This window comes from Lepidochelys kempii, chromosome 4 (genome assembly GCF_965140265.1).
Source record: "Lepidochelys kempii isolate rLepKem1 chromosome 4, rLepKem1.hap2, whole genome shotgun sequence".
Lineage (NCBI taxonomy): Eukaryota > Metazoa > Chordata > Testudines > Cheloniidae > Lepidochelys > Lepidochelys kempii.
Genome location: NC_133259.1, coordinates 91,801,794 through 91,828,208, shown reverse-complemented (window position 1 = coordinate 91,828,208; position 26,415 = coordinate 91,801,794). Strand labels below are relative to the sequence as shown.

Here is a 26,415-nt window from a genome sequence, read left to right as displayed (position 1 = left end):
CAAATTGTCCCATATTTTCTGTTCCCCGCCCCTCCATCAGTACTGGTGGGTCCTGCTGCTGGCCAGATCCCTGCTTGCTAGCCGCCCACCCCCCAGCAATGAGTGGGGCTGTCCAGTGGTGATCATGGGGGTGGGTGTCCAAGGCTGATGGCGGGGCAAAGCTGCAGCGCGCAGGGCCAGCCACTCCCCCTGCTGGTCCATCAGTGCAGCCCCTGCTGCATGCCGGCTCTCAGCCACCAGGGCCCCGCTTCTCCGTTCTGTTTTCGGCTGGCACTGGCTGTGCAGTGTGAGCTGCAGTGGCTGGTGAGTGCGGGCAGGCACCAGGCGGCAGCTGGTTACGTGTTGCCTCTGCTGCCCATCCATCGACCCTTTATGTGCTCCCCCTCTCATTGTCCTCTCCATGCTTCGCCCCTTTACCCCCCTCCAGCCCCACTGCTCCTCCATATCCCCCTGGCAGGGTGTGCCTTGCTCCCAGTGCTGTGCGGAGAACCAGCCCGTGGTTGAAGCGCTCAACTCACCAACAGCCTGGCCAACAGGCTCCTTCCTTCCCCCACTGCCTCTGGCTGGGCAAGCTCAAGACCCTCCAGCCTGTGGCGCTGGCCAGGAGGAGCTGAGCCCTGCATGTGCCAAAGCCCCACACAGCCCAGCACAGAGGGCAGAGAGCACCGGGCAGGGAGGGTCAGGTCACCTCTTCTGTGTAAGAAAGATGTACAGGAGTGCGTGTGTATCACCTCTCCCTGTGTGAACCCTAAAGCCTGAAAGATAAGAAGTTAAATAAAAAGAAACCAACTACACAGTATTTCTTTTTAACAGGGGCTCAGTCAACTTGATGTTAATTTGAAGGTATGTACTGCATAGTTCTGACTGATTGCCCTTGAACTCACTTGAATACGAGTAATACGACACATAACCAGATGTCCCGTATTCAGCATAGGGAAATATGGTCACCCTACAGAGATTAGTATCAGAGGGGTAGCCATGTTAGTCTGGATCTATAAAAGCGGCAAAGAGTCCTGTGGCACCTTATAGACTAACAGACGTAGTGGAGCATAAGCTTTCGTGGGTGAATACCCACTTCATCGGATGCATGTAGTTTTTTTGCTGCAGGATGGCTACCTTTAAATCTGCTATTTTGTGTCCAGCAAGATTGAAGTAAAAATAAAAGGAGTACTTGTGGCACCTTAGAGACTAACCAATTTATTTGAGCATAAGCTTTCATGAGCTACAGCTCACTTCATCGGATGCATCGGATGCATACTTTCCACAGTATGCATCCGATGAAGTGAGCTGTAGCTCACGAAAGCTTATGCTCAAATAAATTGGTTAGTCTCTAAGGTGCCACAAGTACTCCTTTTCTTTTTGTGAATACAGACTAACATGGCTGTTACTCTGAAACCGAGATTGAAGTGTTCTCCTACAGGTTTTTGTATATTGTCATTCCTAATATCTGATTTGTGTCCATTTATCCTTTTAGGTAGGGACTGTCAGCAAAAAAACTTCAGAACCAGACTTCAAAGAGAAATAGCTGAGCTTCAGTTCAGTTGCAAATTTGACACCATCAGCTCAGGATTAAACAATCCTGTGAATGGCTAGCCCACTACAAAAGCAGTGTCTCCTCCCTTGGTGTTCACACCTCAACTGCTAGAAGAGGGCCTCATTCTCCCTGATTGAACTAACCTCGTTATCCCTAGCCTGATTCTTGCTTGCATATTTATACCTGCCTCTGGAAATTTCCACTACGTGCATCCGACGAAGTGGGTATTCACCCACGAAAGCTTATGCTCCAATACGTCTGTTAGTCAATAAGGTGCCACAGGACTCTTTGCCTACAGAGGCTGTAATTCAAGTAATCAAGCTGTGCAAGGGGCTGACCCATTAAATGCTCATACAAAGCAAATATTTTTATGCTAATCTCCGATGTTCAAGATGTTTCCCAAAATATTTCCCCTTTGATCATTCTGCATCTTGCTGCCATATATGAAGGTCACAGGTGGGGATAGGTTTGATGGCTTTTCTTTATAGCCAGTCTGAGTGAGGAGTCCCTTATGCCAGGATAGGAGGAGAACTTTCCAGTTGTGAAGCTGTGCAGTTCTGGAAAGGCTGAACATCAGGCAAGCAGAAGGACCAGGGGTTGTACAGACCTAGCCACTCTAATGGCAAGCAAAATGTTGAAAAATAATATTATCCTCGCTTCTAATGCTAACGAAACAAATCAGTATATCAGTTCTGATTTTCATCTCGTTTTCATTCCCTGCATGTAGATTTTCACAAGAATGAAACAATATACTTTGATATTTAATAATATTTTGTCATTTTCAAGATGTTTCCTTTGTATTTAATAAAACATAAAAGGAAATGCCCTGTAGGTAAACAATGGTGACTCTTAGCACTTTCAATTAAAACATCTAGCAGAAATTGGAACATACAGCAAAACATGCTGTACCAACACTTGGTAACAGCAAACAGGATAGAAACTTCTGCATTAGCAACGTGTAAATGCATCCACTGTGTCCATCTGACCTCAGCAATATGAGGGATTAATTTAAAATATATATATTATATACTTCTGCGATTCATAATGTCATCACATTATGGTTCTACTGTAGTTATCTATGTGTCTTGTTTCTTGCATATAATATTTAAACATACCTAATGCAACATCTGCACTGTGTAATCCTTACCTGGATCCATCATAAAGCATGACTGCAATGGAGCTATGTGGATTTACATCAGCTGAGAATCTAGCCCTTAATTTTTAAAGATAACACTATCAAATATCACTTTGGGGAACTTATGTATTAATGATATTAAAATATTTTGTGTATTTATTACTAACTACAAATGCTAAATACTCAAAACTTATCATTGGCACTAATTCCGAGAAAAATCCAAACTAGGCATGAAGACTGAACTGTTTTATCACCCTTAAAGGTAATCCCCTCTAGGATAACGCACATTGTAGAGGCAGTATGGAGTTCATATGGATATGTTCCATAACTGTTCTGTGGATAAATAGAGAATTCCATTCTCTAAGCCTGGAAACCCAGCACATTTCAGAAACTCTAATTTTACTCAGTCTTTTACTGGTAGCCTAATTCTGTTCTGATTGAAGTCAAAGATAAAATTCCTGTTGACTTTCGTAGAAGCAGTTATGCTTTTGAAAATTCCACTCTGAAAGCCCCACTCTCTCCTCAGACACTAAAATACTTACCTCTCACATTGAAATAAGTGGGAGTTGTGCATAAATATACAAAAGCAGAATTGAATGCTAAATAAACTGGGGGATATACATGAAATTGGAAGGAGAGGCTCAGTTTTGAAATATGGGGGCCTTATTAGGACATCCAAATCCTGCACATGGGTGCTCAAATTGGCCTTAGACACATAAAACAGGTATCTCAGTGCCCACATGTGGGATTTGGATGCCTTAACTTACACACCTAGGTATAACAATGGGCTGTAAAATGAGATAGATTGTGTCTAACCTTGCATGAGAAGGGATTGGAAGTGTGTGTTCAAAGTTTATTGCCCACCTGTGTCCCAGTGTAGGGACCGATCACAATCACAGTCCTTGCATTCATCAAGCACCAGGACTGATCAAAATTAAGTTCCAGGGTGGGGTGAAGGTACAGTCATACCCCCTTTGCTGCTCTGGCCAGCATGGTTGACCAGTACAGCTGAATGTACGTATGCACATTGCACTTCCTTCCGGGTCAGCTGGGCCACTCGTCTGCTGGTCCTAGAGGCATTGTGCCATGGACAGTGGGTTCACACTGTCAGCACATCTCCACTATCCTACAGATTTACACACACACACAAATCAAACTATCTTTCTTAACATCAGGCCAGTTTATAGTCCACTGCCATTATCATCAATAAATCTTCAACCCTCGAGCACTAATAATTACATTATTAGAGATCTTTGTGAAGTTATTGTTATGCTATATTTAAAGTCCATGGATATCAGTTAAAAGTAGGCTTGGAAGGACTAGATTTTTATTGGTAAATGTCCATTTTAAACACACAAATCAACAAAAAAATATTTCCATTGAGAATAATAGAAATTTACAGATAGGCAGAGCAAGAAAAATGCTGCTTGAGACCCTAGAGCTTAATTTTGTATATTTTGACATCTGATGTTGACAATTTGTGTTTTAACAGCTTTAAATCTTTAACTTTTTAAATTTCAGTGTCTGTCATTAAATAATTATTGTCTGACTCCCCCCCCCAGTGACTGATCCCCCATAATATCCCACAACTATGAACATTTAAATTTATAAAAATTGAAAACATGCTTAGAAATAAACAGTGATATCTGTAAAAATTATAAAATTAAAAATAAAAATTGAATTCTGCCAAACCTCGTTAAAGGGTAGTGAATAGACTTTGATCTACCAATGGCTGCCACATATAGAGAGGATATCGTGGATGTTTATAAAAGAATTGTACTAAAGTAGCCAGTGTCATTTTGTCTTTGTTGTTACTTGCAACAGTTTTGACTATGTGAACTCCTACATTGTCTTATAAAATGTCTATTAAAGAGATAACTGCAAAATGTAAAGGATAACGAGAGTAAAAAGAAACTAAGGTGATGTCTACACTTACAAGCTTACAATGGCAAAGCTGTACAGCTGTGCCTCTGTAAGAGCTCTTTGTAGCCACGTTATGCCAACAGGAGAGAGCTCGTCTGTCGACATAATAAAACCAGCTCAATGAGCAGCGGTAGCTATGTCAGCAGGAGAGCATCTCCCGCCCACATAGTGCTTTGCACACAAGCACTTACGCCAGCAAAACTTATGTCGCTCGGGAGGGGGCGGGGTTCACATCCCTGAGCGACCAAAGTTTTGCCGACATAAGTGCTAGTGTAGACATGGCCTAAGAGACTTAAAATCATTGAAAGATTACAGTAATTACACACCACAATTTAAAATAGAATCTGAATGATGCACTGGTGTATTTCTTCATCTGGACAGCTCTACTGATATTGCCACCGTGACAAGCTTTGGGTTTCATATTACTACAACTAGCAACTAGAAAGGGTAGGTAACCTTAGTAATTGTCCAGGCTGACTTACACAATTTGCAAAAAATTTGCCAGAGACACTAAATACTTAATCACAGTATCAAGACAACATCTATAAGAAAACTGCGGAATCCAGATATTCCATCAGCAACTAAATACTACAGTGCTTTAATGTGTCTTTTCCGCTCAGCTTTCACTCCCTGGAAATCATTTCCCTTCCACCACCTTCAGCATTGCTCTGACCAAGTGCTGATCTTCCTGTCTATCCAGAGATTAATTTTTTCCATTATTACTTGCCAACTCTTGCCGATCCAGCTTCTGTTCACCTACAATTGTTAACTACTTCATAATAGAGTCTCATCACAGAAGTGCTCTATTTCCTTTCTTTCCTGTTCACAATATCTTAGTTCTTACATGCATTCTCAAATCCTTACCATCTCTCATCTGAGCACTAGCTATGGTGAAGAAGCCTCTAAACTGATGCTCTTGGGCTCTGTAGCAATGATGCTTCAGCGGGGTAATGAGTTAGACTTCAAGACTACTAAATACTATATTAGTGGCAGGACAAAATATTTAATTACTCAGCACTCTCACCAATAAAATAACCAGAACAAAGCAGACAGTTAATGTTCATGAATAATATCCATACACAAGGAATACATTTCAGGGTGAAAAGGAGGCCTGATCCACTCCAGAAAAATGTAATTCAAAAAAAAAATATCTAGCAATATATACTTACTAAGCAGTTCAAAATACTGTATTCATGTTTTGAGCAGAGCATTGATTTTAGGGAAGCAGTTTTAAGGAGACCTGTGTTAAAAGGTTCCAGCTTGCTTTCTGCTAGCACCCAACTTTTAGTGTTGACTTGATTGGTGCTTCACTAGTTGATTAGATATGATAGAATACACTAGAACTGACATTTTCAATAATGAACTATAACTATTGCCCTGACTCCTAGGGCAAATTCTGCTTTTAGTTACACCAGTGCAACTCCATTGATTTCACCAGTATAAGTGAGAGCAGAATTTGGCTATTTTCTACTGTTGAACAGCATCAGAAACATAAACATTAAAGAGAAAAACTGTGTACTTGTTTGTAATGACACAAATAACTCACTTGTAACTTGATAACTCATGAGTAATGTGGTCATTTCAGACTCATGCCAATAAAACCATTCTGTATTCTGTCACATCATGCCACACTGTAGCCTATGAATCTTGTATTTGTAGCTCCAAGAAAACCTTGTCAGCTAACTTGAAGCCGTTATGTACCCAACTGAAGGAGCGTGAAGTTAATCACAGAACTACTTTTGATTTATTTGCATGCACAAGGTCCTTTGAAGTACAAGAGGTGGTATTTACATGGAATGATAATGTCTCTTATAGTAAAGAGATGGATCACTTTGTACAGGGGACAATGGCCCCGGTTCTCTTCTAACTTACATGGGCTTTGCAATGGTTTAACACCACTGACATCATGAAGATACTCTTGATTTGCATGGAGTAAGTGAGGTCAGAATCAGATTAACTGTTATTTAAGTAGTTTTTAGAGCTGTTGCAAGTTCCGGAAAGAATCCAGTTTCCATTCTGCCTGTGTCTAGGCCATGTCTACACTACAATCATTGGTTGATGCAAGTTACATTGGCATAAAGCCAGTGCAGTTAGTTTATTGCTTGTGCACATGCATACTTGGCAGCTTTTGTACTCACCAGGAGTGCTTGTGTCAAAGCACAGTGCAGTACACTATGGGTAGGTATCCCAATGTGACCAAACAGCAAGTATGAAAAATCGGAAAGGGGTGGGAGGTAATAGGTATCTATATAAGACAAAGCCCCAAATATCAGGATTGTTCCTATAAAATTGGGACAGCTAGTCACCCTACACACGCCACCATCCAGAAAATTTTTGCAGTGCATCATGGAGCAGAAACAAGTAGTGCAGGGGTGACTGGGAGCAAGGGAGCGAGTTCCCATCATGCACCTTTTCCCGTCCCATAATGTTATACATATCCCATAATTTTTGCACTTAAAAAAAAATCCTACAAACCTGTGCAGCACTTTTCCTTGTCGACCATCTCTGACAGAATCACGGAGCCTGCAGTACTCTGGGCGATAGTCATGAACACTGCAAATACAGAACCCTTGATTCTTTGGTATTTGCAGGGCCGCAGGAAGAACCGCCACAAATGGGGACCTGATGATTTCGACAAGCACAGATTGTTGAGGGACATAGCAATAATCAATTCAAGGTCATGGGTAGCATTCGTGCAGCAGCTGCAGATGTCAACCCTCTCTTTTTCATTGGCCTGTGTCCCCTAGAAACACAAGGGACCCCAAATTCTATAGGCTGTGTAGGTTTTTGTTAACATTGACTTACCACCTTTATCTTGCAGTTAAGGCATGTGTTAGAGACAATATTTGTTGTTACAGCATTTTATAATTTAAATTGAATCTTTCCAGCTATACTTTTGCAATATTACCAGTTGGTACCTCTTTCCCATAATCTTTTCGGTTATTTCTTGGTCATTGACTTGTGTCATCATTTCTTGTCTCCAAGGCCTAAAATAGCTAAGCTAAAGTCTTGCAGGCCTCAGCCCACAGTTTATTGTGTTTCAGCTTGTCTTACTCATGTCTACTACCTAGTTCCTCTAAATGCTGATCAGTCGTATACTTTTATAATCCTACAAATTAACTCTGATTGACATACAATGAATATATGTAATATAACATATTGATGAATCATAACATCACACAATAAATGGATACTTAATAATAATAAATTAATAATAATAATAAATTAAGATAATTGACTACACTTGTTACAGAGTACCTCAGTAGAATGGGCTTCTTTTCTATGGTTATGCTAGTTTTGGTGGATCACTGGGAGTGTTTCACTAACATCAATTTAGGCTGGTCAGGGAAGGTGTGTGATGCTTGCATCTTTAAAAAGGAGTACTTGTGGCACCTTAGAGACTAACCAATGCCACAAGTACTCCTTTTCTTTTTGCGAATACAGATTAACACGGCTGTTACTCTGAAACTTGCATCTTTAAGAACACAGGACTCTTCAGAAAGTTGCAAGTAGGACCATCTTTTTCCAACCAAAAATTATCATTGGTGATACTGAAAGGCCAGTAGTGATCCTGAGGAACCCAGCCTACCTCTTATTCCCCTGACTCATGAAGCCAGACACTGGCCACTTTGACATCACCACGGAAAGATTCAGCTACCAACTCCATGGGTGCAGAATGATAGTGGAATGTGCTTTCTGTAGATTGAAGGATGCTGGCAATATTTACTCACAAAACTGGATCTTAGTGAGAAAAATATCCCAATGGTTATAGCTGCCAGTTATGTTCTTCATAATTAAGGCTATGATTATGTGCTGCCTGAGAAGCCCCATTATCTCCCTCTCCTTTTTCCTGTTGGGACTCCTCAGTCTTTCTCCTGTCTGCCATATTCACCTTCCAGGCTCTCTGTTCATGGTCTGATGCAGCACTGGCTTGCAGGATCCTGAACATATCCTCCCTAGTCTGCTTCTTTCTCCTCCTCACAGAATCAGCTGTTCTGTGGTTGAGGAGGGGGCACCCCTCAAGTCCTTAACAACAGCAACTACAGATAAAACAGACAGCTGTATTAGTGGATTTACAGTCACAACAGACAGGGAAAGATACGTTGCAGAATGACATGCTTATTGACTCTTTATCTTTGGAGCGCCTCAGCACGGCACCGCTCTCCAGCTCCAGCCATGGTAAGTATGGCCTGGCAGGGCAAGGGAGGAAGCAATGACAAGGGAAATCTTCAGTTGCATGAAACAATAACATTTCGGACTCTATTTCCTTACTTATGAGTATAGGTCAGTGGCACTGAATACTGGCACTATTTTCAACAGACAGTGGAGAGATTAGCTGATACCTCACTCCTGAGGGTTACAAAGGCGTAGAGAACACAGCTGCTACTGGCATCCTGAAGCTGCCTGGGCCTGTATGCTGCTAGTCCCTTTACTGCAACAGTGTCTACTGTAGTCCTCATGGAGTGGCATGGGGAAGTATTCTACTACGGAGGAAGAAATAAGGCTGCCATCCCTGGAAACCTTTGACAGAGGATTGCAGAGAATCTCTTGAAAGTTTCATCAAGATCTCTCCAGAGGATAAAAGAGACAGCCTTAGAAATATAAACAAACTGCTCCAACCCACCTCATGAAGCCATTCCTACGGGGGAATGAAAAGCAGATATCAACTCTACCTCTGTTTGTCGTTCCACTATTCTTCTCTTATGAGTCAAACAATGAAACCTGTATCCTGCTGACTTGAGGCTGGGCCGTGCGCCATCTTCTTGTTTAAATGTTGTAAGGAAAAATGCATGCACAGACTTACCCAAGGTTCCTTCCCCTTTATCAGGCTTGACCTTGCTTGGCTGGTGTGACCAATTAGACTGCAGTGGATTGTGAAACAGGTACTGACTCATGGCACAGCTGGATGCCCCTGCCGCCTGTCCCCCTTCCTCCTCCTCACTCTCACTGTTTACAGCAGGGATCTCTGTCTTGGGCTTCTTGGAGGTATCCATGGTGGTCTGCAGGGTGCTGGTGAGGTCACAGCAAGGATAGCATGCAGCTCATAAAAGTGGCAGGTCTGCAGCTGACTTTGTGGTATGCTTGCTGCAGTTCCTTTGGTTTCAAGTGGCATTGCTGTTGATCCCTCTCCTACCCCTTCACCTGTATCCCCTATTCAACCTTTCATAGATGTCCACTTTTCTACAGTTGGCTCATAGCTGTGCCTGCCTGGCCTCTTCTCCCCATGGGAAGTCCAATATCTCCTGTCTACTTTAGGCAGGAGTGCAGTGCACATCTAGTGCATGGAGCCAGCACTTTTCATCAGGCAACTGCATGCAACAAGGGAAAGCTGCTAGCTGTGCTCATCAAGGTGGACAATCAGGAAAAGGCATTTCAAAAAAATGCAGGGTTTTTAAAGGAGTGTATGGCTTCCAGTTTCCATGACCTCTGGGCAGTGGAGTTCACAATTATGACGAGCAGTCACTGTCAGGCATTGTGGGACAATGCTGCTGTAGGACTGCTAGGGTTGATGTAGATCATGCAGTGTGTACACTCACGTCGACCTCAGTGGGGTGATCGTGGCTCAACACCATTCAGGGAAGTGGTTTTACTGCCTCACCATAACAGAGCGCTTATGTCAGTCAGAGACAAATTTGAGTTTAGACACCTGCACAAATAGATTGATACAAGGTGACTGTGACCCGGTGTGCCTGTGGTAGCCCTTACAGAAAATGCTGAGGTCAGGGCAAGCTGCAAAAAGGAGAACAGATACTCTCCAAACTGGTGGTTAACACTGAAGTTAAACTCACCAACCAGTCACAGACTGTACTTCTGATCCCCCACACTGGTTATCAAGAAGTTAAAAAAAGAAATCACACAGCCCCCTTGTTGCATTCCAGTTCTCTGGCTTCCAATCAGCACCTAGGTCCAGTACAGTGAGAAGTTATTTAAAAACCTCTGCTCACTGTACAAAATGTTATTCTGAACCCCAAAGGGCTTCTTTTCTATGCCACATTGCCAGGTCACTATTAGGTTGGATCTTACCCAAAATACCATGCTGCCAGCCAATCATTTAGTGTCTAAAATTAAAGGTTTATTATAAAGAAAAAAGAAAGAACAAGAAGAGCGTTGTTAAATGGTAAAGCAGTCAGATACATACAGAAACTTCAAACTCCACATATCAGCTCTTAGCAGTATTGGTAGTTTGTTGGCTTGAAAGTCCCACAGGAGCACATCCACAGCTTGGGTGGGTCATCCAGTCCTTTATTCAAAGCTTCATTTATAGAAAAGTTACCCCAGAGGTAACAATTAGGAATGAAGACAAAATGGAGATAGTGCAGCTGCCTTTTATAGTTTTTGGCCAGGCAGCCAAATACTTTGTCCCAAACACAAGCTTCCCAGCATATTACATGGAAAAGCCTTAGAGCTCTCTGTCCACAGGCATACCACATGCCTTGCTGACTCATAAGGTGTACTCCCTGGTTCCTTTCTCTGGGTTCTTCAAACAGGGTAGGCAGTGCTGAAGCCAATCTGTCTGGCGGTGTCTCCCAGATGCACAGCACAAGTGGGAATTCTATCCAATCTCCGGACCTAGGATGGTGAGGAAGGAGAGGCCTATTCTTCATTTCATAAGCTCCGGTAAGGACCAGGGAGGCAAGTGGCATGTGCAGGGAAACGTCTGTCTTCACTCCTTGTGGAATGCCTTAGGCAAATCTTGCATGGCCCAGAAGAGAAAGGTTTAAAATCTTCTAAAATGCCCTAATGCCATTAATCTCCTCCCTGTGAGGCTTTGCCTTCACTGGTATACCACATTAGCTAACACAGTTTGTAGTTTTCACATTTATTATTAATATAAAGGTAAGTTCTTGGCTTCCCCCTAATGTTCACCTTGACCTGCTAAAACTTGTAAAAACTACAGTCTGTCTTCACTAAGATTTTACTATGTGTTACCTAATACATGGTAAGAAAACCCCCTTCTTCCTTGTATGGACAAATCCTGAAAGAGACAAATCCTCCCTGGCATCTCAAATCATCCTCCTCATTATAAATGTCAAACTCATCCAGTCAGGAAACAGAAATAATACCATGTGAAATAAACAACCAATAATTAATTCCATGTGGTATATACAAGAACAACTAGCCAACTCACCTTGTATTTTGGATATTGAATATCAGTGATCTGTTCACAACCAATATAGAGAGGGTACAAAAAGTTGCTGAAAAATTCATTGGGTAAAATGAAATGAAAAAAAAACATCTGAGAATAATCACAATCTGTTTGTAGATCTTCAACAAGCGGAAAGAAAGTCTACATTTGTTGATAGATTATTTGATGTGAATGACTGGCTCAGCTTTCTTTACTATCCAGTAAAATGGATTCATAAAATGAAGATGCAGAGTTAAGGTTATTTTATGGGCCAGATATAATTGGCTGATAAAGAAACTTGCAGAATTACATAGATGATGTATACAATGATACTGTGGAAATACAAGCGTTCTTAGTTTGCACATCAAAGCCATTTTGATGCACAATAAAATTCTTATAAATTGTAGCAATGTAAAGAGGCTAATAACATGTTTATAGCTAAAGATAAGATAAGGCTGAAGATTAGCTATGGAGAATTTTCACCACATTGTAATAAAATGGGATAAGTCAACATACAGTGAGACAAGCCCATCCCTGGTGTTATTCTACTGAGCTGAGACTAGAAATCATCGTCTTCTCTCAGCTCCCACCCTGCACACTTTTTCATGGGCTGAAAGGGAGTGGCTATTGCTGCGGTGTCCCCCTCACCCAGAGCTCTTGCTCTGTGTCTACTACGTAGGAAGCCCTGATCATTATCCCATCATGATAGCTCAACTTGGCCTAGAATAAATTCAGTATCTAAATTGGGCTATGCTGATGGGATACTAATTGGGGCTCCCAATATTATAGTTACAGTTGCAGAGCTAGAGCTCCAGACAAGGGGGACACAGAAACACCTATCTTTCATGGACCTTTGGTGTGCTGGACTAGGAGTCAGGAATAGATCATGAGTAGGGCTGCAGATTTGTCCCAGTGTTTATAATAAAAAATCACAGAGCAATCATGGTACAGTTAGTTAAAAATCACAGGTTTAGGGGGAAATGGTGTGTAAGGTCATGGGAATGCCATTCAAAGTGTGTGTGTGTGGAGGCTCCAGTCCTGTGGGGCTGGGCCCAGCTTGCGACTGCAGGCATTGTATCGTGGTGAATGGAGTCAAAGGACCACTCAGGTTTGGCCCCGCTGCCCCTCCATCATGATGGGGTGCGGGGTGGCTGAGACAAATTTGAGTGAGAGGTGCTGCAAGTCTGTGAGTCAGGTCGCAATGCTTGCAGTGGAAAGCCAAACCCAGCACTGTGGACAGAAGTCACAAGAGCCATCACTGCTGGGTGAGTTTATTACAATTGCATACACAAAGACAAGTCACAGATAAACAGAAACATCATAGTATCTGTGACATTTTTACCTCTGTGAAAACCCTGCAGCCCTAATCATGAGTTTTTGTCTAAGCTCTTCTACTTCCTGGTGTTAATTCTGTGTGGGAGCTCTTGTTATTGAGCAATGCCTCTTACTTCTAACTTAGGAGAGAAGCAAGTATTATTCACCAGTTTTACAAATAAAGTAACTGAAAGATCACTTTCTGACAGAGCTGGCAATAGAACTGAAGTCTCTCCAATGCGTGGGACTGCCTTTCAGGATGAAAGTGCCAAACCTACATGCTTGGCTGTGCTGCCTGTAACCACTACACTACACCACATTCCTCTCTAGGGGTAAGCACAGAATAAAATCCAGGGTTCTCAGCATTCCTCAGCTGTGTCAAAAATAGATGTGTAAACCGCTGACAAAGTGTGAGGATATTATAGAGGATAATAACCGACTATGGCAACCATTTATTCCTTTGCTCAAGTTATAGTGTTCCAACATGCTGATGACTAATACAGGGGGTCAATATGGTTTCATGTGATATGTAGCTGTTGAAAGATGAGTGGAGAATGAGGCATAGGTCCTCTGCCAGAGGTGGGAACAGAAGTCAGTTCAATCCCTGGCTTTGTTGCAGACAGCCTATGTGCTACAAGGAAATTCACTTAGACCAGAATTTTTTCCCCTTCTTTTTTTCTTTTTGTCCTTTAATAGTGTTACATGGGATCCTGTGGGAGAGAGTGAATGGGTTGTAAAAGAAAGTGAAGAGCTTGTACATTTCAGCAGCTGTGGAGTTGACAGCATAAAGGTATGTGTGTTAACACAGTGTATTAGGGCACTGCTGAAAGAGGGCAGAGATAAGGTTTCATGGGCAACCTTAACTGTGCATTTTCCCCGGTTTTCAGAAGTTTGAGTTTTGCTCAAGTCAGCATTCTGCAAGGGGATGACATACCACCAAGCATCCTTAACTCTGCATTAACGTCGCTTGGTGTAATTAAATATAAATCTGCATGAAAACTGTAACATTACTTAGCAGATGAATTTTTAAGGCATCCGTAGAATCAGGAATGCAAGATAATATATGAAATATAAGCTGTAAGAGTGAAATTCAGGCTTCCCTATTAAAGCCTAATTACTTGGTCTTAATGTAGGGAACTAAGCAGAGTTAGGCTGGGCAGGTTATTAAACTGCTGAGTAAGAGATTAAAGTCCAGGGCTCCTTGGTAGCATTCTCTGAAATGCTTCCAGTTCCACATGCAGGGCCAGTCGGATGAGACGATAGTGTAAGGAGGAGGGGTTTAGGTTTATTAGGAACTGGGGAACCTTTTGGGAAAGGAGGAGCCATACAAGAAGGGGCTCCACCTAAACCAAAATGGAACCAGGTTGCTGGTATGTAAAATTAAAAAGGTAAAAATTAAGAAGAGTTTTTAACTAAGGGCCGGGAGAAAGCCCACAGGTACAGAGGAGCACATGGTTCAGACAGAGACATCGCAAGGATGTCTATTAACGGAGATTCTCTATATCCTAGAAAAGAGGAGAGGATAGACGTTGATAAAGTACAGGTAGGAACTGAAGAAAAACAGTCAAATGAAAAAGAGTCCCATTCAATTACATCCCCTAACAGTAGACAGCTAAAAAGTGAAAATTTTATAAGTATATACAAATGCTATAAGTCTAAATACTAACATGGGTGAACTAGAGTACATGGTTTTAAGTGGGAATATTGATATAATAGGCATTGCAGGAACCCCATCTCAAAAAAGATATAGAATTGGAAAAGGTACAGAGAAAGGCAATAAAAATGAGTAAGGGTATGGAACAACTTCCATGTGAGGAGAGGTTAAAAAGACTGGGACTGTTCATCTTGGAAAAGAGATGACTAAGGGGGGATATGATAGAGGTCTATAAAATCACAGAAAGAAAAAAGTGTAGAGAAAGTGTACAGGGAAGTGTTATTTACTCTGTCACATAACACAAGAACCAGGGGTCATCCGATACATTTAATAGGTTGCAGGTTTAAAACAAACATAAGGAGGTACTTCTTCACACAATACACAGTCAACCTGTGGAACTCATTGCCAGGGGATACTGTGAAGGCCAAAACTATAAGTCAGTTCAAAAAAGAATAAGGCTATGTCTACACTGAGCACCTTACAATGGCGTGATTGTGCCGCTGCAGCCGCGCGGTTGTAACATGCACAGTGTAGCTGCTCTTTGTCGCTGGGAGAGACCCCAATGAGGGGCAGTAGCCTCATTGACGGGAGAGTGGCTCCTGCCAACGAAGCGCTGTCCACGCTGGTGCTTTTCATCGTTAAAACTTTTGTTGTTCAAGGGGTTGTTTTTTCACACGATTGAGCAACAAAAATTTTAATGACGAAAGTGCCAGTGTAAACAAAAAGTCCATCAATGGCTATTAGCCAAGATGATCAGGAGGCTGTTAGCCAAGATGATCACCCATTCTCTGGGTGTCCCTAGCCGCTGCCTGCCAGTAGCTGGGAGTGGACGATAGGAGATGGATAAGGGAATAGAGAGTATGCTTATAAAATTTGTGGGTAACACCAAGATGGGAGGGTTTGTAAGCACTTTGGAGGACAGGATTAGAATTCAAAACTACCTTAACAAATTGGAGAACATAAGAATGGACATATTCAGTCAGACTGGTCCATCTGGCCCAGTATTCTGTCTTCCAACGTAGCCAATGCCAGGATACTGGGCTAGATGAACTACTGATCTGACCCAGTATAGCCAGGGCCGTCCTTAGGATTTATGGGGCCCTACACAGTATTATTAAACTGGTGCCCCGATGCCCGACGGCAACCTGGGCTTGCAGCCCAGGGGAGGAGGGACGAGGTAGCAAGGATATTGAGCCACTTTATTGTGGTGGAGAGTCACAGTTCCCTGCAGAGACCCCCATACCCTCTCCCTCATGCAGAATGTGTGGCTGCCGTGCATTTGGCTCTGTCAATATGGAGCCTGCCAAAGGACACTGCAGCACATGCTGCGTGTGTGGGAGCAGACCTGCTCTTACCCAGTGTCAAGGGCGGGGGGGTGAAGCTGCGGCTTAGGGAGGCTAGCTGTGGCCCCACCCATACTCCAACCCTGCTCAGTCCCAGACCCTTCCCCAACTCTGCCCAGGCCCCGCCCCTCCCCACTGTCTCCCTCCTCTCTTCCCTCCCCCTCCCTGCTCTCCCCCTTCAAGCCAAATCTCTGAACCCAAGTGAAGCAAATGACATTAGAAAGAAATTACAGAAGGGTGTTTTTTTCACAATAAAATGGAGCATGTTTTCCATTGCATGCCAAAAGGTGAAGACTGGACATGTAGAAGGTACCTAATTAAAAGCTCTAAATTTAGGAATAAAAAATATCAGTCACAGGTATTTTGATATACCCTGAAGTTTGTCAGAGATTTATTTGCAAAACCTTTGTATTAAGGGCAAGTCAGCTGTCCTGCTGAATACAATCTTAAATATTAAGGAATACATGATGCATCTCTTCTCTGTTTTACATTTTCTTAATCAGTATTTCTGAGCTGAATTTATATTGTAAATATACTCTTAAGTCTTCAGAAAGTAATCATTCCAGATTACTACATATTTAACTCACTGAAACAAAGACATTATTTTAAATTAATCAGTCACAGAGTTTTAGTGTGTTTATAACAATGTTCATTGCTTTTAGAAAAAGGGAACACTAATTTTCTTTGTGTGATCTCCATAACAACAGACATGTTTATGAAATTTTACCAACTTTAAAAAAATATGTTTCCAAAGATTTTAGACATAACAAAGGATTTTATATCTTACTAAGGTACTGATTTTGCTGGAGGGTTCTCTTAAAATTAGTTCATGAAATCAGAAGTAAAGAAAGGGAAACTCGTTTGTCCAGCTATGTGGAAGGAAAGGGGTGTTTTCTCTTTACGGCTAGCATCTCTTCAAAAGGGGGGTGAAGGGAGAAAGGGATGGACAGAAAGGACAAGAAGACTTTGGAGGCAAGTTTTTTTATACTATAGTAATTAAATTTAAAATGTGTATTTTAGATAAGAGTGGTCTTTTGAAGGATTTATTTAAAAAACTACATGTCTGAAGATCCAAGCATTTAAGGTTAAAGATGAATACTCAGATTGTGGATCTAAAAACCTATGCAAGTATTTTTAGAGATGTGACTTTATAATCTTCAGCAATCTTCTAATGAAATATTTTTAAAGCAAATTTTAAACTAAGGTCCTATAGACTAACATGTTCTGAGTAAATATTACAGTAATGCACAACTGTTTTTGTTAGTAAATTCAGAAACTGACAGTATATACCTATGGGTTGGCAAATACCTGTTAAATGGCCCCATTACCAATTGACAGGTTTCAGAGTAACAGCCGTGTTAGTCTGTATTCGCAAAAAGAAAAGGAGTACTTGTGGCACCTTAGAGACTAACCAATTTATTTGAGCATGAGCTTTCGTGAGCTACAGCTCACTTCATCGGATGCATGCCGTGGACATCCGATGAAGTGAGCTGTAGCTCACGAAAGCTCATGCTCAAATAAATTGGTTAGTCTCTAAGGTGCCACAAGTACTCCTTTTCTTATTACCAATTGAATGGCTCTTTAACAGTTTCAGTGTTGTGCTAATCCCTCCGTCAGGCTGGAAGGGGTTTTCACTTTTAAGTTACTAGATCTCCTCTGGAATAAGAGTCACCAGGCTGCAGCAGCTAGCTATGGGAGGCTGCAGAAAGGGTCAGAACAGGGAGAGGAAGAGTCTGGAGTGGTGCCCCAAATTTTTGGGTGCCCTACGCAGCCACATATGCCTAAGGATGGCCCTGAGTATAGCTGTTCTTATGTTCTTAGCCCCTCCATAGCCATTATTCCAGTCTATAGGATGAATATGTCACTGCAACTTCCACGGTATTTAATGCCGAATATGTTGTATGTCACTAAATATTTATGAGAGAGACAAGAAGAACTCCATGTAGCTCGGAAGCTTGCTTCTTTCTCTTCAACAAAAACTGGCCTGATAAAAGATATTACCTCACTCACCTTGTCTCTCTCTCATATCCTGGGACCAACATGTCTACAATAACACTGCAAACTAAATATTTACGTTGTGGGTCAAACCTCTGGCATATAGGCATGCATGTGGTAGGGAGAACACATCTAGATACAGGTGTCAGTTTTTTATTATGATTTAAATAGTGATATTGGGATTGTGCCTGAGGGCCCCAGTCAAGATTGGGACCCCATTATAGTAGGCTCTGTACAGCCCAAAGAAGTTTTCTAAAACTCATCCCTCCCGCCCCTCCAGAAGATGGAGTCAGAGTACGAATTTCTCCTCAGTTCCTTGTAAATGGACACAGTCTGAGATGTGATTTACTTGAGAAGAATATTTGTGTGTGTATCTGTGTTTTGGGGGGAGTGACTGTGCAGGAGATAAGAATACAACAGTTATGTTTGGACTCCCTAACAGGTGTTTGAACAGCATTTATTGGCTCATTCAGATACCTGTTATTCAACTCTAAACAAATGATTTGATAACATGGGCAGTTTCTCCACAGCTAGAGGCAAAAAGAAAAGGAGTACTTGTGGCACCTTAGAGACTAACACATTTATTTGAGCATAAGCTTTCATGGGCTACAGCCCACTTCATCGGATGCACAGAATGGAACATATAGTGATATATATATATATATATATATATATATATACACACACACATACAGAGAACATGAAAAGGTGGAAGTAGCCATACCAAGTGTAAGAGGCTAATTAATTAAGATGATCTATTATCAGCAGGACAAAAAACATTTTTGTAGTGATAATCAAGATGGCCCATTTAGACTGTTGACAAGAAGGTGTGAGGATACTTAACATGGGGAGATAGATTCAATATGTGTAATGACCCAGCCACTCCCAGTCTCTATTCAAATCCAAATTAATGGTATCTAGTTTGCATATTAATTCAAAAAGAAAGATTTATGTAACACTTAAACATAATGAGCACTTGGAAGAAAGGAGGCCTTTATTAAAGAGCAGCTGCCTCTCTCCCTTTAACTAAGGTGTGAGAGCTCATAATACAAGCACTTTTCTACACAGACATTTTGCAAAGTTTCTCTTTATTACTAGCCCCATTTTAGCTCTAAGGGTGTTAATGATATTGGACAGTCTAATCTGCATATTAACTACCAGCTGAAGTTGGCACTCTAAACACTGATTAGCCACGCTCTGGGTTAGATGACAAGGTGCTTAAAATGCCAGTCAGCAATTACTTTCTCACTAATTGCACTGTTTGCCAAGATCCAGACTGCCGAGTGTTTTGTAACCAAGAGTTTGCATATAGACTGCTGGTGGAACAAACGACGTGTCTGGTCAAGGAAGAAAGGAGAGCAGCAGAATATGGACCTTGGACTTCAGAAAAGCAGACTTTGACTCCCTCAGGAAACTGATGGGCAGGATCACCTGGGAGAATAACATGAGGGGGAAAGGAGTCCAGGAGAGCTGGCTGTACTTTAAAGAATCCTTATTGAGGTTGCAGGAACAAACCATCCCAATGTGTAGAAAGAATAGTAAATATGGCAGGTGACCAGCTTGGCTTGTTTTTCCACTTTATGCATCCGATGAAGTGAGCTGTAGCTCACGAGAGCTTATGCTCAAATAAATTGGTTAGTCTCTAAGGTGCCACAAGTACTCCTTTTCTTTTTAGTGAAATCCTTGCTGATCTTAAACACAAAAAAGAAGCTTACAAGAAGCGGAAGATTGGACAAATGACCAGGGAGGAGTATAAAAATATTGCTCAGGCATGCAGGAGTAAAATCAGGAAGGCCAAATTACACTTGGAGTTGCAGCTAGCAAGAGATGTTAAGAGTAACAAGAAGGGTTTCCTCAGGTATGTTAGCAACAAGAAGAAAGTCAAGGAAAGTGTGGGCCCCTTACTGAGTGAAGGAGGCAACCTAGTGACAGAGGATGTGGAAAAAGCTAATGTACTCAATGCTTTTTTTGCCTCTGTCTTCACAAACAAGGTCAGCTCCCAGACTGCTGCACTGGGCAGCACAGCATGGGGAGGAGGTGACCAGCCCTCTGTAGAGAAAGAAGTGGTTCAGGACTATTTAGAAAAGCTGGACAAGCACAAGTCCATGGTACTGGATGCACTACATCCGAGGGTGCTAAAGGAGTTGGCGGATGTGATTGCAGAGCCGTTGGCCATTATCTTTGAAAACTCATGGCGATCGGGGGAGGTCCCGGAAGCCTGGAAAAAGGCTAATGTAGTGCCCATCTTTAAAAAAGGGGAAGGAGGAGGATCTGGGGAACTACAGGCCAGTCAGCCTCACCTCAGTCCCTGGAAAAATCATTGAGCAGGTCCTCAAGGAATCAATTCTGAAGCACTTGGAGGAGAGGAAAGTGATCAGGAACAGTCAGCATGGATTCACCAAGGGCAAGTCATGCCTCACTAACCTAATTGCCTTCTATGACGAGATAACTGGCTCTGTGGATGAGGGGAAAGCAGTGGATGTGTTATTTCTTGACTTTAGCAAAGCTTTTGACATGGTCTCCCACAGTATTCTTGCCAGCAAGTTAAAGAAGTATGGGCTGGATGAATGAACTATAAGGTAGACAGAAAGCTGGCCAGATCATCGGGCTCAATGTATAGTGATCAATAGCTCCATGTTTAGTTGGCAGCCAGTATCAAGTGGAGTGCCCCAAGGGTCGGTGCTGGGGCCAGTTTTGTTCAATATCTTCATTAATGATCTGGAGGATAGTGTGGATTGCACCCTCAGCAAGTTTGCAGATGACACTAAACTGGGCGGAGTGGTAGATATGCTGGAGGGTAGGAATAGGATACAGAGGGACATAGACAAATTAGAGGATTGGGCCAAAAGAAATCTGATGAGGTTCAACAAGGACAAATGCAGTGTCCTGTACTTAGGACGGAAGAATCCCATACACTGCCACAGGGACCGAATGCCTAGGCAGCAGTTCTGCAGAAAAGGACCTTGGGGTTACAGTGGACGATCAGCTGGATATGAGTCAACAGTGTGCCCTTGTTGCCAAGAAGGCTAACGGCATTTTGGGCAGTATAAGTAGGGGCATTGCCAGCCGATGAAGGGATGTGATCATTCTCCTGTATTCGACATAGGTGAGGCCTCATCTGGAGTACTGTGTCCAGTTTTGGGCCCCACACTACAAGAAGGATGTGGAAAAATTTGAAGAGTCCAGCGTAGGGCAACAAAAATGATTAGGGGGCTGGAGCACATGACTTATGAGGAGAGGCTGAGGGAACTGGGTTTGTTTAGTCTGCAGAAGAGAAGAATGAGGGGGGATTTAATAACTGCTTTCAACTACCTGAAATGGGGTTCCAAAGAGGATGGATCTAGACTGTTCTGAGTGGTACCAGATGACAGAACAAGGAGTAATGGTCTCAAATTGCAGTGGGTGAAGTTTAGGTTGGATGTTAGGAAAAAATTTTCACTAGGAGGGTGGTGAAGCACTGGAATGGGTTACCTAGGGAGGTGGTGGAATCTCCTTCCTTAGAGGTTTTCAAGGTCAGGCTTGACAAAGCCCTGGCTGGGATGATTTAGTTGGGGATTGGTCCTGCTTTGAGCAGGGGGTTGGACTAGATGGCCTCCTGAGGTCCCTTCCAACCCTGATATTCTATGATGCTGTAAAAAGAAAAGGAGAACTTGTGGCACCTTAGAGACTAACAAATTTATTTGAGCATAAGCTTTCGTGAGCTACAGCTCACTTCATCAGATGCATTCAGTGGAAAATACAGTGGAGAGATTTATATACACAGAGAACATGAAACAATGGGTGTTATCAAACACACTGTAACGAGAGTGATCACTTAAGGTGAGTTGTTACCAGCAGGGGATGGGGGGAGAAACAGTTTCCAGCAGTTGACAAGAATGTCTGAGGAACGGGGTGGGGGTGGAGAGGGGCAAATAGTTTTACTGTGTGTAATGACCCATCCACTCCCAGTCTTTAATCAAGCCTAAGTTAATTGTATCCAGTTTGCAAATTAATTCCAATTCAGCAGTCTCTCGTTGGAGTCTGTTTTTAAATTTTATTTTTTTTTTGAAGAATTGCAACTTTTAGGTCTGTGAGTGACCAAAGAGATTAAAGTGTTCTCCGATTGGTTTTTGAATGTTATAATTCTTGACGTCTGATTTGTGTCCATTTATTCTTTTACGTAGAGACTGTCCAGTTTGACCAATGTACATGGCAGAGGGGCATTGCTGGCACATGATGGCATATATCATATTGGTAGAAGTGCAGGTGAGTGAGCCTCTAATAGTGTGGCTGATGTGATTAGGCCCTATGATGGTGTCCCCTGAATAGATACGTGGATACAGTTGGCAACGGGCTTTGTTGCAAGGATAGGTTCCTGGTTAGTGGTTCTGTTGTGTGGTATGTGGTTGCTAGTGAGTATTTGCTTCAGGTTGGGGGGCTGTCTGTAAGCAAGGACTGGCCTGTCTCCCAAGATCTGTGAGAGTGATGGGTCGTCCTTCAGGATAGGTTGTAGATCTTTGACGATGCGTTGGAGAGGTTTTAGTTGGGGGCTGAAGGTGATGGCTAGTGGTGTTCTGTTATTTTCTTTGTTGGGCCTGTCCTGTGGTAGGTGACTTCTGGCTGCTCTTCTGGCTCTCTCAATCTGTTTCTTCACTTCAGCAGGTGGGTATTGTAGTTGTAAGAATGCTTGATAGAGATCTTGTAGGTGTTTGTCTCTGTCTGAGGGGTTGGAGGAAATGTGGTTGTATCGTAGAGCTTGGCTGTAGACAATGGATCATGTGGTGTGGTCTGGATGAAAGCTGGAGGCATATAGGTAGGAATAGAGGTCAGTAGGTTTCCAGTATAGGGTGGTGTTTATGTGACCATTGCTTATTAGCACCGTAGTGTCCAGGAAGTGGATCTCTTTTGTGGACTGGTCCAGGCTGAGGTTGATGATGGGATGGAAATTGTTGAAATCATGGTGGAATTCCTCAAGGGCTTCTTTTCCATGGGTCCAGATGATGAAGATGTCATCAATATAGCGCAACTAGAGTAGGGGCGTTAGGGGATGAGAGCTGAGGAAGCGTTGTTCTAAGTCAGCCATAAAAATGTTGGCATACTGTTGGGCCATGCGGGTACCCATAGCAGTGCCACTGATTTGAAGGTATACTTTGTCCCCAAATGTGAAACTGTTATGGGTGAGGACAAAGTCATAAAGTTCAGCCACCAGGTTAGCCGTGACATTATCAGGGATAGTGTTCTTGACGGCTTGTAGTCCATCTTTGTGTGGAATGTTGGTGTAGAGGGCTTCTACATCCATAGTGGCCAGCATGGTGTTTTCAGGAAGATCACCGATGGATTGTAGTTTCCTCAGGAAGTCAGTGGTGTCTCGAAGATAGCTGGGAGTGCTGGTAGCGTAGGGCCTGAGGAGGGAGTCTACATAGCCAGACAATCCTGCTGTCAGAGTGCCAATGCCTGAGATGATGGGGCGTCCACGATTTCCAGGTTTGTGGATCTTGAGTAGCAGATAGCTCACCTTAAGTGATCACTCTCGTTACAGTGTGTATGGTAACACCCATTGTTTCATGTTCTCTATGTATATAAATCTCCCCACTGTATTTTCCACTGAATGCATCCGATGAAATGAGCTGTAGCTCACAAAAGCTTATGCTCAAATAAATTGGTGAGTCTCTAAGGTGCCACAAGTATTCCTTTTCTTTTTGCGAATACAGACTAACACGGCTGCTACTCTGAAACCTATGATTCTGTGGTCTCTCATATCCCAATCAGTGTGTGTGCGCGTGTATTTTACCCCTCACACTTCTAAAACAAACAAAAGGAAAACACCACTGCTTTTGCCAAGCCTACTGCTACTCAGTAACTCCTCTTATATGTTCATTATTTTCTCTCAGTTTCTAGGGTTGCTGTTTTAAAATGGGTGAAATTTTTACCTTCGGGGAAATTCAAATAATCGTAAGTGAAGTTTTTAATAACTCATTCAAACACACATGTCGCAAGAGCAATTTAAACACTGCCCTAAAAGAATTCCCAACATAAGAAAGCCGCCTCCGCCTCCAAATCAACGCAAGTTAGCAGGTCTGCAGCTTTGTTAAAACAAGTGGTGAACGTCATTACCTCCACGAAATTTTGCACCGTGAATGGGCGCACATGCCATTTCTCCCCCTCAACGCCGTACAGAGCACGGGGATAAGGGCAGAGTGGAACAGCGGAGAAGAAGGAAGGAAGAGGGGAGAGGACAGATCAAGAAAAGGGAGCAGACAGTAAGCAAAGAGCAGAAGCCAGGAAAGGTAAAACTAAAGAGAAGCGAGGTCCGGAGAGAAGAGTGAACATACTAGAGCACAGAAAGGCTGCGGGGCTCCCACCAGAGGGAGTGAGGGAGAGCCGCTCAAGAGGTGCCTGGAGGAGACGTCAGAGGGGGCGAGGCCGGGCTGCGATTCGCTGCTCCCTGCAGCCCCCCGGGGAAGGAGGATGTCCCAGCCGAAGCCTCGCGAAGGCAGGGACCTGGTGCTGAGTGAGGCGCGGGGCGCAGCGGCGCTGGATTCGGCCCGCAGAAATGGCTGGGGCAGAAGCGCCTTCCGCGTGACCTGGCCACGCTGCGCGGCCGCGTCTCCGCCGCGGTTTGGGGGCTCGCGGCCGTGACGCTGGGATGCGCGTAGCGGGACTGGTAAGCGTGGAACCCCTGCTGCTAACTCTTTCCTTCCCCCCCGGCCCCCGCGCGTCTTCCTTTGGGCTGGGGCGCTCAGGTTCCTGCTGAAGCTTGTGGTGGTTTGCCCGAGGAGCAGCGTGATAATCCCTCAGGAGTGCCCCATAGGTTGATTCAGGCCATTCGTCCCGCATGATTTTCTTTTAACTACCCCCGGATTATGTTTATTTGTGCCCCATAGGAGTGAATGCATTACCTCTATTTTCTGAATGCAGACAGCCCTACATCTTCTGTAGGAAGGTTACACTAGGCCGTGCGGGGGTGGGGGTGGAAGAGAAGCATGAAATACAGTCAGACTCTGCGTATATTTTGTAGCCGATTCTTTTCCCTCATTGGCGTTAGTGGGGGGGTTACAAAAGTACCAATGATAAGGTATGTAAAAGCAAAACCTAGATTTGGTGTTTGGTGGAACTGCTTTATATTTATGAAGATAAAGGAGAACCTGTACATTAATTCAGAGAGACAATTGCTGGTTTGCCTGTGGTTGTGGTGAGGTCTTGCACTAGGCCCTATACAGTGTACACATTTCATACCAGACTTCTTTTGTATTGGGCTTGGCCAACTACTAATACGTTATTAAACATGCTAGAACTGAGGGCACAGTCCAAGTGAAGATCCTAGTCTGTGGTGTTATGGTCCAGTCACAAAGAATTTAGTAACTGCGCTGGCCCTTTTCCTATCTCTCTGTGCCCCTAAATGTGGGGAAGGAAGCAGAATCATAGAATATTAGGGTTGGAAGGGACCTCAGGAGGTCATCTAGTCCAACCCCCTGCTCAAAGCAGGACCAATCCCAAATTTTTGCCCCAGATCCCTAAATGGCCCCCTCAAGGATTGAACTCACAACCCTGGGTTTAGCAGGCCAATGCTCAAACCAAGAGAAAATAATAGCTAGGAAAGTGTGTGGTTATTGTTGATTTCAGTCTGTAAACAATTAATAAAATATTGTGTACCTTCAGACTAGGAAACCTTCAGTCTCTGCTGCCGTAGCTTAAGCTACGGCAACTATCATCTTTTCATGTGCTGTAATATATATACTGCTTACTGTATTTTTCACGCCATGCATCTGATGAAGTGGGTTTTAGCCCACGAAAGCATATGCCCAAATAAATTTGTTAGTCTCTAAGGTGCCACAAGGACTCCTCGTTGTTAGTGCCCAATGTATGAGACCTTTGAAGGATCAGACTCAAACTGCCTCAACAGTTCCATGGAAAAATTGATGATCAGAAAAACAAATATTTTCTAGTCAAGTTTAAGTCAGAACTTAATTATGAACAAAGTAGAAAAGTTTGCCAGTATAGAAATAGGTACAGTCCTGGAAATCTTCTGCAAATGGGAATACAGCATGTGCAGTTCTTTCAGTGAAATCTGAACTCTTTAGTCAGATAAAGTTTTAACTGAGTAGAAGGAAAAGGTGGATGAGGTAATATCTTTTATTGGGCCAACTTCTGCTGGTGAGAGAGGCAAGCTTTCAAGCTATACAGAGCTCTTCTTCATGTCTGAGAAAAGTACTAAGAGTGTCACAGCTAAATAAAAGAGTATTGTACCTTTTCCAGACCTGTAGAAGAGCTCTGTATAGATCGAAAGCTTATTTCTCACTAACAAAAGTTGGCTCAATAAAAGATATTACCCCACCAGTTGCCTCTCTAATATCCTGGGACTGACACTGGCTACAAAACCACTGCATAAATAGTGCAGGGTCATGCCCGTGG

At 42.9% G+C, this 26,415-nt stretch overlaps 1 protein-coding gene across 4 annotated transcripts in view; it reads left to right on the top strand.

Moving 5' to 3' along the window:
- ATP10D (ATPase phospholipid transporting 10D (putative)) overlaps positions 1–26,415 on the top strand; it is a 108,103-nt gene that overhangs the window by 9,080 nt on the left and 72,608 nt on the right. The window contains exons 3-4 of one of the 4 annotated variants that reach the window (XM_073342118.1): positions 13,729–13,822; positions 23,895–23,955. The exons of 2 other annotated variants lie outside the window; for them this stretch is intronic. The gene's annotated coding sequence lies outside the window, so the exon portion shown is untranslated. Of the gene's footprint in view, positions 1–13,728; positions 13,823–23,894; positions 23,956–23,994; positions 24,668–26,415 lie in introns of those variants that run through there. One more of the 4 variants, XM_073342119.1, reaches the window with a different exon arrangement.